The following is a 13,677-nucleotide window of genomic DNA, read 5'->3' on the forward strand; positions in this document are numbered from 1 at the left end:
ACCAGGTTCAACTCCCCAAATGCCCTTAGGAGTGAAACTCAAAACCCATCCCTAGGCTAAACTGGGCAGCCCAACTAAACCCTTGCCTTGAGAAGGGGGGCACTGAGCACTGGGCTTGCTTAAGCCCTGCTAACCACAAGCTGCCAATTACCACATGCAGATCAGGGCAAGCTCCTACCCTCCCCAGAAATGACCAATGGAAAAGAAAGAACAGAGTCCGGCCTGGCCAGGCAGGATACAGTCTATGGAAAGGGGTTGTTTTTGTTTCCATTGCCATAGCAAACACATCCTCTTGACTTACTGAGGAGGGAAACAGTATGGTCGCCCTGCTGGAGGTTACCAAGGTGAACAGAAGCCGAGATTAAAATCTGCCAGCCCAGAGATGCTCTGAAACACAGGAAGGCCCAGAGAGGAAATCTAGTGTGCTATTGGTAAATTTTTTTTGGACGCTGTTTACGTTTGAACTTTTCTCTGTTTTCCTGTCGAAACTTCCGTACCCTCTTCCTGAGTCACCACGAAGGCCTGGACAATGCAGTCCCTGCGCTGCGGTCGGACATGGGCAGGGCCCCACTTCCTCCTTCCTGCAGGGATATCCTTCCTTTCCTATAGAAGAGGTAAGAATGCAAGGTTCATGTGAAAATGTTATTATATTCCTTATCTCAGTCATTCGGGCTTTGCCATTTGGCGACAAAAAGTCCGCCTGGCCACGTTCACAATAGAGGTCGCCCCTGTCCCTCGATTTGGCTCTTGCTGTTTTCTCAGCTGAAGAGGGCAAACAGGCTGTTAGAAATGTTGCTTGTTTTCCAGGATCTTATCAGGAGTTCATGTCGAAGGCCAGACACAAAAGGGAGGGCTCCATTTCTTTTTTTTTTCCTCCCCTTTCACCCCCCCCCCCATCATTGTTTTTCATTGAACTGACAGGAAGTGAGAGTCCCCCTGCCTGTCCCTCTGGGGAGAAAAACGGATTCTATTCTGTTTTTCAGATGTATCCCCTACCACCACAAGGTTTACCCTGAAATGAACGTGCCCTACATTTACACAAAGGTGGACCCTCAGGATCGAAAATGAGCCCGTTTTAAGTGGAGATCTTTGGGTGTGACCACTGCTCTCTGCCTCATGGAAATGCACAGGCCCTTGGAGGAAGGAAACTCCTTTGCCTGGAGTTCACATAAACTAGCAGTTCCCACTTACAACTGCCTGGCAGGGTAGGTTGAATGTTGGTGTGGGACACAGAAGCCACAGACATATCTTAAGAATTCTGGTGATTGTGGCCAACCCCCGACCTTCTACTTAAACAGGCTCAGTCTCTGAAGTTGATCTGATGGGATAGAGGCTCTGTTCAGGTGCTCTGTGTCCTATGGAAGTGACCCCCCCAGATGATAACATTTTAAGAGAGGCAGTCATTTCACATGTAAACCCTAAACACAGGAGTTACATAGAGCTTTATTATATTTCATGAGCAGAGGGGCCTCACTACTCAAAATTGCTTCATCTTGGCGCACAGGCTTAGACCCTGGGAAGCCACTCCTCGGTAGAGTCATGACACAAGTCATTCCACTTATTACCTTCAACACCACCAGAGTCAGAAAGCAGTATCATTCCACTCAACAGTAGCTGTGATTTTGCCAAGCCATGTCAGCCTCAGCCCACAGCTCCTCCTCTGATCAAAGAGCCTATGCTCCGGTCTCATTTTCCAGTGCTCAGGCTGCTTGATGCTTGGGCTCTCACACTGAGAAAGGATATTTGTAGGCTGGGAGAAACCTTCCAGCTTCCTTCCTCTCAGGCTCTGTAGGATGACCTTGTTGGTGGACTTCTCTGCAGGTCCACACCCTTGACTATGTATGATGAGACCTTCCTACCCCCAAGTTTAGTCTAGGGTACCCATTTGATGTTCCTGAAGAACTTGCCAAAGGTCTCCTCTGTAGTGTCTCTATGCCATAGTGATAGACAATGTGGAAGCAGTTATTTCTTTGCTCAAGAGTTAAGTCCTTGAAAGAAAAACTCTGTTGTCTGGGCCATACTTGCTCCCAAACCCTAAAGTTTCTTTTCCTGCTTGCTGCTTCCTTACAACCTGAGACAGCAGGGCTTTTCTGTGTTGATCGGCTCAGAGAAAGGAGATTATAATAAACAGGTTTTAAAAAACAGCCAGGAGGCCAGGCAGTGGTGGAACACGCCTTTAATCCCAGCACTTGGGAGGCAGAGGCAGGCAAATTTCTGAGTTCGGGGCCAGCCTGGTCTACAGAGTGAGTTCCAGGACAGCCAGGACTACACAGAGAAACCCTGCCTTGAAAAACAACAACAACAAACAACAACAAAACAAAACAAAAAAAAAACCAAACCAAACCAAACCAAACCAAACCAAACCAAACCAAAACAACCAACCAGGAAGAGACTCTCCCTAACTTTTGTGTTTCAAAAGCATTGTCTATCAAGGAAGTTGAAAAGACCCACAGGAAAGACAGAACAGTTGGCAGAAATGTCATGGATAAGCAAAGGTCTGAGTTCAAAGCCAGTCTGGTCTATAGAGTGAGTTCTAGGACAGCCAGGGCTGCACAGAAAAACCCTGTCTCTAAAACCAAACCAAACCAAACCAAACCAACCAACCAACCAACCAACCAAACAAACAAACAAAGTAAAACAAACAAAATCCCCAAAAACAAAACAGAGAAAGAAGAGGAAAAGGAAGAGAATGAGGAGGAGGAGGAGGAGGAGGAGGAGGAGGAAGAGGAGGAGGAGGAGGAGGAGGTGGAGGAGGAGGTGGAGGTGGAGGTGGAGGTGGAGGTGGAGGTGGAGGTGGAGGTGGAGGTGGAGGTGGAGGTGGAGGTGGAGGTGGAGGTGGAGGTGGAGGTGGAGGAGGAGGAGGAGGTGGAGGTGGAGGTGGAGGTAGAGGAAAGAATCAAGTCCAAGGCAGTGCATGACATTTCACCTCCAGGCGAAGTGGTCACTTGTGCCTGGGAGCCATGCCACTGCCTTGTCCTATGGCATCTGGCCAGGACTGCCTAGGATATCTGGTAGCACTCTTCTCAATGACTATTTAGCAAGGATGACAACTACCCTTGTCCCCAGATATGGCTACTCGTTGACTGGACGTCTACAATCTGGTCAACCCCAAAGTGCAGTGTCTTGAGATCCTTGCAAATCCCAGCGGAAGCTGGCACTCTTGGACATCTGACAACTTAATGACGGGGAAGGAAAAGTTCTTTGTATTCGCCTTTGAAGGCAGAATGGGCTCCCTCAAGCCCCACCCCTGTTAAAACTCAGTCCCACCCTGATCTTCCTTACTGAAGACCATGAATTATTTCCCACTGAACTGACCTAGCTGTCTTCCCATGTATTATTCTAACATGTGTTGCATTCCTAGCCTGTCACTTAACTGTGACATTAATACTCATCTTGGCCACTTTCAATTTTCTATATCTCCATATCCCTCGCCTTAAACACTGACCTCAAAACTCCCAGGGTCAGGATATTTGGCAGGCTGAATCTCCATTCTTTACTGAGATCTTAGACTCAGTGACTTAACTACCACCTTCATCGTTAGCACTTCAGTTCCATATCCCTCAGACCCCAAGTGTCTAGCCAACTGAACTCCTCCATCTTGCCTAAGACAGAGTGAGTTACAGTTAAAATGGAGGCCCAGGGGCCACACAGTGTTTGCACCATAAAGAGATCACCTACCTGGGATGAGACATGGCACCATATTAGAAGTTGAATATTTGGGCTGGAGAGATGGTTCAAAGGCTAAGAGCACTGACTGTTCTGAGTTCAATTCCCAGCAACTACATGGTGGGTTGCTCACAGCCATCTGTAATGGGATCTGACACCCTCTTCCAGTCCTGTGTGTCTGAAGACAGCTACAGTGTACTCATATGAAATAAATACATAAATACATAAATGAATAAATAACTGGATCTCTCTTAACCAAAATGCTTGAGATCAGAAGTGTTTCTGATTTGGGATCTTTTTGATCCCTTTATAATTTGGAACATTTATGTATATAATGTTATCCCAGAAAAGAAACTTTAAATTTATTTGTTTCATATATGCCTAATACACAGAGTCTAAAAAAACAATTCATACAATGTCTTTAATGATTTTGCATGTGAAGCCAAGCTTGTGTATGCTGACCAATCAGAAGGCACAAACTCACCACCACTTCAGCCATCCCTGTGGACCATCTGTGGCTGAGTAACACCGCTCTCATTCCGAAGTCTCGGTGTCCAATAAGCAAGCTTTCCTGTGTTTACTGTTGTTCTAAGTGTGGCAGATCGCAAAGGGTCAGGATACAAGGACTGGTCCTCTTTTTTAACCTGTAGCTTTCTTTAAACTACAAGCTCACCAAACGAACTTCCATTAAATAACAGAGAATGCCGCCCCAAATTCTCTTGACTTTCCATGAAGAACAATCTCCACCATGGTTTGGTTCTCCTCAACTTCTCCCATATGTCTTCTAGGATCCTCTCCCCAGGACTTCCTGGCCAAAGGGTCCACTTAATGAGTTTCCCTAAGAATTAATCCTAGAGACTAGATGCTCAAACTCAGAAGTTTTTATTATTGCATGCAATCTCTCATGTTTGCTTTTTACTTTAAAAAGAAATCCTGAATAGTTACATAACTTTCCTGTGTGTATTGGGGGTGGGGGGAGGGGTTCCTTTCATGGTGCACCATCCTCATAATGGCACCCTATCTCTTCCTAGACACATAGATTAGTGTAGCTCTCAGACCTCACCAGAGAGGTTTCTTTGGGAACCTCTTGGGAAGACACAAGATATTTGGAGAGTGTGTCTATAGGATATACTGACAGTGACAGGCTGTTTGCAAGGCTAGCTGTGCCATGCTTTATCGGTCTTTGCTTCGTTGAAAGGCAGAGCAGAAAACTCTTAGCTTTCTGGCCGGTCCTTGTCACTCCTGGTGACTAGTGCCAATTTGGTGGAGGCCTGGTGGTTTCTGCTGGATCATGCTACCATTACTGATTTGTGTTTAGTGACACTTTTGAACTGGACTGTTGGTATCCTGACAGAGATTGGAATCACCCCCAAAGAACTACTTCTAAACAGATTTATATCCCCTTGTCCTATTTACCATTTTTTTCTCCCCTATCTTTGTGTGGGTTAAAATGGGTCCCATGTCCAGCCCAGGGCTCAGGCCATTGGGCAAGGCAGGACTGCATACACCCCACTCCACCGCCAGGAAGGTGTTGGGCTGTAAGAGGCCACAAGACCCTGCTGAAGGTAGGAAATCATAGTCTGAGGTCCCTGCAGAACTGCCAGAATTGGCTCAGGGTCCCCGGGTCTGCACGGAGGCCGAGTACGACAGGTTCTCAGGCTCTTGGACACCCCAGATGCTGCTGGATGACGTGGAAGAGCTGGGGGGAGGGCACCGGGCTGGCTCTAGCCCGGGACTGCTTGGCTTGCTCAGCGGAAGCCATGTCTCCAGAGGCAGAGAGGCCTCCTTGTGGGAGGTTAGATGTGGCTCTTTAGAGGAAGACCTGCTCCATTGCTCCAGCATGGTGGATCCTGATGAGAAGAGACAGTCCATGGTTTTAAGGTTTTTATTGTCATGGCAGGAAGGGGAGCTAAGAGGGTAGTAGAGGTAAAGAGAAAGGCAGAGAGAAGGAGAGAGTAGAGAATCAGAAGCCAGCCATGGCTATGTGGAGAGATAGGGGAAGGGAATGCATAGAGGGGTTTGGGGGAGCAAGGGAGGGAAAGGCAAGAGTAAGAGCAAGAGAGGGAGGAGGGGGCAAATATCCCCTTTTATAGTGGGCCAGGCCTGCCTGGCTGTTGCCAGGTAACTGTGGGGGTGGAGTCCAGACAGAATACCAGAGACTTGAGGCATTGCCCTACATGACTGATGGCCACAGAATTATGGAGCTGGGGCCTAGTGTCAGGAGCTCAGTGTGTAGGAGCATGGCAAATGGGCCTTCTGTCCCTTGCAGGAACACCTGCTGGGTCTCCAGGGTTTAAACCTAGCTCACCCAGAAAACAGGCTGCCTTTCTTGGTTCCACACCTTTGGACCGTGGGCTAGAAGGGGCGTTGAAGCATTTGAGAACCCTTATTAAAGTAGGTTTTAAGAAATCTAAGCCTGTGGTGCCAGAGAAGGAGCTGAGAGTTTTACATCTTGACCACAGGGAATGGGTTGAGACCTAAAGGCAACCCCATAGTTAAAGCAATGAAAACTGACTTCTTAGCAGAGCCAGAGCCCGCCCTCTACCGTGTCAGCAAGACTGTGTTTTCTGTAAAGCTCTCAGGTCAGGTCCAGTAAGGAACTGAGAGGCACATGAGCTTCCACTACGGTAGCCTTTCTTTGGATTGAATGCTGGCTAAAATGGATGAAGCATGACTGAGGACCAAGGATTCATTACTAGGATATAGATGGTTATATGGTAAATTATGGTAGCTAGAGGTTTGTGGTTGCAGAGAAGCAGTGTAGTATAGAATGTTTCTTCCACCAGTTGGTCCAGCAGTCATTCAACCTAAATGGGGCATCTCTACTACTACTGTAAGACTTAGGGAACATTGTGGAAGAGGAGGTAGGCAGAATGGGCGATAGAGCTCAAGAACGGCAATTAGTGCTTTAAAATGCATGCTTTTAATCCCAGCATTTGGGAGGCAGAGGCAGGCAGATTTCTGAGTTAGAGGCCTGCCTGGTCTACAGAGTGAGTTCCAGGACAGCCAGGACTATACAGAGAAACCCTGTCTCTAAAAACCAAAAAAAAAGGAGCCTTATAAGGCCCCACCCTCCAGAAGAGCTCTATGTAGTTGTAAGGGAAGGGGATTGGTAATAGTCATTAATGGTGCTGCTTCTGATGCACAGGCCCAACTCAAACAGATAACCTACCTCTCATGCAGGAATCCTAATGCAGTGGGCCGCATGCACAAAGACATGAAAGGAGGAGTGGGTTGGAGAAGGAGAAGGGATTTGGCAGAATAGGGGAAGGGAATAAGAGAGAATAAAAGGCAAGACTTTGATCCAAGAAATTGCAAAAGGATAAGTAAATAATTGGATAGAAGGAAGATGTCCTCAAGGGAAGAAGGATCGCCCTATTGAACCAGACGGCTTTTGAAGAATTCCCAAACTTTGTCTTTGGCCCACACTGGCTACCACAGCATCACCTAGCTCTGCTCTCTTAATTGTCACTGGGTTTTCTAAGAATCAGTTTCATTAGTACATAATGGGATAGAAGTGAGCAGTGGGAATATTTGGCAATTGTTTTTTGTTGTTGTTTTTTTTTTCTCTCTTCCTCTTGGTGTGATCACATTTTTCTGGCCTCCTTTGGAAGGTTGACTGAGATCAAAATGGATACTTGTGGTTAATGAGTTGTCTATAGTCAAGGGTGTTGCTCACAAGCTAAAGCATGTAGTAGCCAACACAAGATCTAGGGATGTCATTTCCCCCTCTGGCATGAAATCAGCAATTCTGTAAGTGGGAATGGTGCTACCAGCCTACATACCTCAGTGACTGTTCATAAACATTGACCAGAGCCGCCACATGCCCATACCCTCCCTTTCCAACCAATGTCCAGTGAACAGGAAGCATGAACAAGAAATGAAAGTTCTATGGGGTAAAGCTGCCAGGTACAGTGGTGTGTGTGTGTGGGCGGGGGGGGGGGTATGTGCGTGTTCCCTGGCACCCAGATGCTTAAGGCAGGAGAATTTTGGATTTGAGGCTATCCTGGGCTACACATGAAGATCTTATCTCAAAGTTGACGCAAATGTGAACACACATCTACACATATGCATGACTGGAATGGGAGCTGAGTGATGGGATGCTTGCCTCCCACAAGCCAGGCCATTGATTCAATCTCCAACACCTACACCAAGAACAGCAAGAATAGCAGAGGAAACAAGCCATCAGTGTACCGTGGTTAGACACCGTTGTGCGTTCATAGGCCGGAGGTGGGGTGATCTCTCATCATAGCATGACTCAGTCTCTCCTAACCGACACAAGGTATTTTTGGCAAATTACAATAATGTAATTTAACTGTCCACAGGCAAATCTTTATGGTAACAACGTCTTTGTTCAGTGACTCATCTTACAGCCTGGTGCCAGTTAAGTCCACACAGCTCCTCAGCTTTGCTGCACAGACTCAAATCTGACCTTCTATTCCAGCTCACAGCTACAGCAAGGAAGTCCAAGGGTTATACTTTGCAACGGGGGTCCTTGAACATCAGAATGACTACTGCTTGTCTGTGTGATGTGTGACCTAGTCAGGACTTCACCCCACTGCTGTGCAGTGCACTCCTGGCACTTAGCAGAATACTCCTTAGCCATGTCCTGTATAATTGTGTATGATGGCGAGAAGAACTGGAAAGGTCTGGGTGATTCCAGAATGGTACTGAGTAGAAACTGGAAAGAAGCAAGACTCCTTGAACAGTGTGGATAAGACCAGTGATTTTTTTTTTCAGAGGAGTAACTTAATAGTCATAGAAAATATATATCACATGTCAGCCAGATGACATTTATATACAATCCTCTAAACCAGTGCTTCTCAACCTGTGGGTTGTGACCCCTTAGACAAACTTCTATCTCTAAAACATATTTAAATTATAATTCATAACAAAGGCACAGTTATGAAGTAGCAATGAAATAATTTTATGATTGGGGGTCACCACAACATAAGGAACTGTATTGAAGGGTTGTAGCATTATTGAGGCTCAGAACCACTGCCTAAATAACCCTGAGGGCTGGTACTTAACCAGTTTTACGAAGAACTGAAATAAATTCTAGTTCACCCGCACAACTTGAACCTAAGCCACCTAACTCCAAAGTCAGCCTTTACATGTACACACACCCATATGCATGTATATGAATATATATGTACATGTGCACACTCACATGCATGCATGAGCACACATGTACCACACACACACACACACACACACACACCATGTGCAAGAGTATGAATTAATAGCTTTTGACATCCTCTTGTCCTTGTATTCTGTAGAGAGTCTGTCTCAACGGTATTCGCAGAACCAAAGCACAATACATGGTGGCTTACAGTCTGAAGCCTTCCCAGAGAGCCACTGAGATACAGGCTCTAAGATGGGCGGAGTAGCATCCCCTTAACAAGGAGGACGAAAGCAGATTCAATGATCTTTAAGGTTCCTACCCAAAGTCATGCCACTTTTCAGCTTTAGAATCTAAGCTCAGACCTAGGTCTCTGCTTCTGAGCCTAGTTCTCTTTCAAAAGCTGAAGAAAATTCCAGATTCCCTTAGACAATGCTTTCCTAAATTAACATCTGTCTTATATGTTCCTTATATAAGGCTCAATGTTTCAAGAAATTCCATCCATCTTTTCAGCACACGAAGTGGGTAGGTAGGCAATACTAGATGTACCTTTTCAAATGCTTTTTATTAGCATATATTTACACACAATCTGCCTCATTATGGCACTTCCCTACATGTATATAATATATTTTGATCTACCCATCCCCTCACACCCTCTCCTGTCTCCCACCAACAGTAATTCCCCTCCCCTTCGAACAAGGCTAGGTATACTTTTCAGGTAGGTAACCTAGCGTTTTTTAAGGTATCAGCTGAAGAGGGAGAGAGGCGAAGTGTAGGCCTGTGGGATGCTGTCACCACCCACAACATCCCTTTGTGTCTCATCTTTTTGCACCTCCCATTTGAAGACTCCGTTAAACACTGTTGCCCTTGCATTCATCCATAAAGACTTTGCTGTGGCTCCGAGTAGGAGCTAGCACACTCTCTGACTCACTGGTACTTCAAAGAAACTAATTATGAGTCTACTCACTCCAGGTACGTCAGAATCTTAGAAGTCATTGATCATTCCCCAATCTGTGATATGCAAATGCATAAAAAGGACTGTTTGGGAACATGCCCAGCCATTACTCTTTCTTGAAAGAGGGGAAAAACAAACCAGGAGAGGTGGAGCATCTTACCTCTCCAGCTACTAGCATGTGTAGTCACTCAGAACTGATGAGAGCTGAGCAGGGCCTGTCCCGTGTCAATGATAGAAAGGCAAATACCCAGGCCAAGTTCCTGTTCTCAGTCGAAATGAGAAATCAGAGGATAGGATGCAAGACAGTAGGGTATCAGGTCTTAAAAATGCTATGAAGAAAACCAGACAGCCATTAGATGGGTGGCTGGTGGCATTGTAGGGACTTTGCACACAGTAGCCAGTCAGAAAACACCTTGGAAGGGCCAGACATCCAGAAGGCTGCAGGATCACACACACACACACACACACAGACACACACACACACACATTTGGGCAGTGACACATAGGGTTTCAGTGTGCAGGGGGTGATATGCCTAGAGTTTGAAGAGTGTCCCAAGAGGGAGAGTCTAGAAATCTGGCGGCAGCCAGATCACAAGGTTTTATAGGCAGCAAAGAAGCATGAGTTGTTTTCAATGTTGAACTCCATGAGGAGGTAAAATGTCTCAATGTGGTTTTATAATAATAATAATAATAATAATAATAATAATAATAATAATAATAATAATAATAATAATAATAATAATAAAACGACTCTGGTGGCTAGTGGAGAGTGGCGGGTAGGGGATCGTGTCTCAGCTCCAGAGGCTACAAAGCACTTAGACTAGATGGGCTGATGGACAAGTACTGAAGTCTTGCAGTTCTAGAGGCTGGGAAGTCCCTGGTCAGGGTGCTGGGAGATTCCGCTTGCACTGAGGGGCCTGCACTGGGCTGTCAGCAGGCCACGCTGGGTGCCTGTGGTGATGCTGTGTATTCAACAGGACTTCTCTTTTTGTGTCTTTGAACTGAGAGTGGAGAGAAGAGACAAAGAAGAGGGGAGAGGAGAAAGGGAAGGGAGGGAAGGAGGAGGGAGAGAAGGAAGGATGGAGAGAAGGATGGAGGGACAGAGATGGAGACAAAGATGGAGAGGTCTCCTTTACCTACAAGAGGACAGACACACGAATTTTATCAGCAACATGTCACGTAAAAGCAGGAGAGTGAAGTTCCTGCCGAGACAGGGGAGTCTGAATGAGACTGGGCATAACCAGAGAGCAAGAGGTGGCCTGGCTCAGGCCACCTTTTAGGATCAGAGTTCAGAGACAGGACCTCAACAAATATCCACACACATGGTGACTGCCTTTCTTCTGCTGCTCTCAATCCCTTGCGACAGTTTCCTTCATTCACTGAGCCTTGGCATGAGGTGTCTCTGAAGTACCTGGCATAGTTTTCATTAAATAGACAGATACCAATCCTGTCCAATGCCAGATTGATCCAGACCCGCCCCCCCCCCAAAAAAAAAACCCTTTGAGATGAGATTAGGCGGTATGGGAAACGCCAGTGTTCTCCCATCCCACGTGCATCCTGTTTGTCTCAACTAATTCATGAACCTTTTTGCTTGTTTATTTGTTTATTTTATGTATATGGGTACACTGTAGCTGTCTTCAGACACACCAGAAGAGGGCATCGGATCCCATTACAGATGGTTGTGAGCCACCATGTGGTTGCTGGGAATTTGAACTCCAGACCCCTGAAAGAGCAGTCAGTGCCCTTAACCACTGAGCCGTCTCTCCAGCCCTCATGAATTGTTTTGATTGACGGGTATAAGCCCCGCATGTCAGTTGGTTCTGAGTGTTCAGGAAAAAAAAAAAGAGGTACAGACTTAGCTCTTAAGAATTTCAAAGGCCAACAGAAAGGGAAGCTGGGCAAAGTAACAGAATATAGTAAACAAAGACATATGGAATGCATTGGAATATATAGGGTAGAGGGCACCGAGAGCACAGGGCAGGGGGGTGGGGCATCCTACTCGGAGAGGGAAGAGAAAGTCACCTGCAGCAGGTACCTGCTGTCCTGGGTGTTTGGGGGGAACTGATCCAGAACAGGCATGAGTCAGAGACCTTCTGGATTGGCCATGATACAGAAAGCAAAGGGGGAAACTGCGCATGCTCTCACTCACTCAGTACTGCTGGGGCACAGGAACGGGAGCAGAGGCGACAAGATTGTCGGTGCAGCCAGGACCCAGACCACAAAGGGCCTAGTTTTCCAGTATGAATGAATAAGCTTGTATCCGACTCTGTGAGTGCTGGGGACTCAGAAAAGTGTTCAAAACACACACACACACACACACACACACACACACACACACCATCTGATTTCATTAACTTGCCACCTTGGCCGGACTCACCTTCAAGACACATGCATATTTGCTACGAATATTTGGAAAGCTCTGTGAGAGACTTTTAAAAGTGTGCTACTCCCAAGATAGTATATATTTGGAGGGGGGGAGGGGTGGAGAGGAAAACTCACAGCAACTTCGGGAGTTATTTTCAACCCTCTTCTGGCCCCTGGGGAAAGATGGACATGGGAAATGTGCTGTCTGTCTGTTATATCTGCAGACATCTGAGGCAGGCTCCGCTCCGACACAGAACTGGCGATTCATGCTGAACGTAAAGGCAAGCGTGCCTGTTTTCCAGGGCTGCCATGCCAACTCCAGCAGCAGAAAGAAGTTGACAGGGGCCAGGAGGCCCACTTGTGCCAAGGTACATATTTCTAGTGGGCATACCATTAAGGCATCGCTAGTAAAAACGCCTAATTTTCCTGCTTGGACTTCCACAGGGTTTGGCACCTTGGAGGGTGTAGTGGAGCGTGCAGTTCCCAAGCTGGCTGCGTGTGGAGTGGCTCGCAGCATCTGGACGGGCTTACAGTAGTGTGGAAATCTGCATCGGTGCACGTAAAACCAAAACCAAACCAAACAAAAGGGAGAAAAAAACAAAACAAAAACAAAAAACCAATTCATTATATTTCAATACATATGTTTATCTGTGAGTATGTATTTAAAATGGCACGTAAAATTTGCCCGAGGGCATGCTGCAAGCTAAGGTTGCTGGAGAATGGCTACACCTCTGGATGTCTTTCCAGTGCAGAAAGCTGGGAAAGGTGAAACCCCACACCTGAGCATCCCAGATGCTGGCGTTTTAATTTGTGTGCAGGAACTGGAGAGGTGCTCTTTGTCCAAGGTGGATGAACATAGCTGGCCTCAGGCCAAGGCTAAGTAATTAGTGGGAAATATTCAATTATTTAGAATGAATATACACCATCTCTATTGCTACTACAAAAAAAATCAACTAAGTCTATGTTGCCCAGTGATCTTTTCAGTAGCTATATTTGTATTTAAACATTTTTTTGTGTTAAAGTTAAATAAAACTTAGAATCTCTACTGGTGAGTTGCATTTGTCACATGTCAAGTGTTTAGTAGCCATGTGGCCAGTTGGCTATCTGTTCAGATGACAGTTGACTAAGCTATTGGATCGAGACAGGGGCATTTCCTGCTCAGCTGACACGAGAGGCCTGCATGTTTTTTCCTCAGATCGCAGACTCCGAGTGATGCTCTAACCTGGATTTTCGTGACAATAATGGCTGAATGAATTGTCCTGATTGTGTCCCACGTCATCAGACACCAGTTCTGCCTAGCCTTGCGCTGGCCTCAGTTTGATATGTTAATTAACCAAGAAGTTGATTTTCTCATTGTATCTCTATGTCCCATCTTGTTGTGCTGGCACCACAGAGCCAAAAGCCAAAGCTCATGCATTTTTGCACAGAAGCCCGGATCATAGAGGAACTGATATGGGATCTTCTTGAAAATGCATAAAGGGGAGGAAAGGGAAAGGCTGGCGGAATAGAGAATGAGGCAGGTCCTCTACGGTGAAGAGGAGCAATGACCATGAAGGCTTTAGGGTAGATA

General features: G+C 46.3%; 1 long non-coding RNA gene across 1 annotated transcript; it reads left to right on the forward strand.

Moving 5' to 3' along the window:
* Window positions 1-483: 483 nt before the first annotated feature.
* Gm17745 (predicted gene, 17745) lies at window positions 484-13,152 on the forward strand. The gene is made up of 3 exons (NR_038014.2): window positions 484-614; window positions 12,332-12,475; window positions 12,552-13,152. It is a non-coding gene; the product is annotated as a predicted gene, 17745 (long non-coding RNA).
* The last annotated feature ends 525 nt before the right edge of the window (window positions 13,153-13,677 follow it).

Source organism: Mus musculus, chromosome 10, assembly GCF_000001635.26.
Source record: "Mus musculus strain C57BL/6J chromosome 10, GRCm38.p6 C57BL/6J".
NCBI classification, from domain to species: Eukaryota; Metazoa; Chordata; class Mammalia; order Rodentia; family Muridae; genus Mus; species Mus musculus.